The sequence below is a fragment of the Aptenodytes forsteri genome, unplaced genomic scaffold, assembly GCF_000699145.1.
Source record: "Aptenodytes forsteri isolate BGI_AS27 unplaced genomic scaffold, ASM69914v1 Scaffold195, whole genome shotgun sequence".
Lineage (NCBI taxonomy): Eukaryota > Metazoa > Chordata > Aves > Sphenisciformes > Spheniscidae > Aptenodytes > Aptenodytes forsteri.
In genome coordinates this window covers 5,083,509-5,083,942 of record NW_008795317.1, presented here as the reverse complement: position 1 = coordinate 5,083,942, position 434 = coordinate 5,083,509, and positions in this window count along the sequence as shown.

Sequence of the window (434 nt, the reverse complement as noted above, 5' to 3'; positions counted from 1 at the left end):
CCTCGGCCTGTACTGGTCTCCAGGGAGGTGCCCGATGCCTGGGGCTGGAGCTGCCCCAGTCAGGGAGGTGCCCGATGCCTGGGACTGGAGCTGCCCCAGTGCCCCCCGGCTGCCCACTCCTGGCTGGGGCGGTGGGCCAAGCCCTGGCTGGTGAGGGCCTGCCCTGGTGGACCCCTGGACAGCCCTCCACTGCTACCGGTGCCCGTGCTCCAGGGAGCTGCCGTCCCACACGGCACCCTGACACAGAGATTGTGGTGAGCCCTTGCTACCCACAGTGTGTAGAAATACGCCATTGTGGTCCAGATACAGCAGATGCAGCCTTTTCTAACAATATATTCTTGTGAGGCAGCATGGGCCTCCAGAAGGAAAGGGCTCCTTGTAGCAGAGGTGCTGTCCTTTGTTCTCAGGAATGAACCATGCTTCCGATGAAAGCA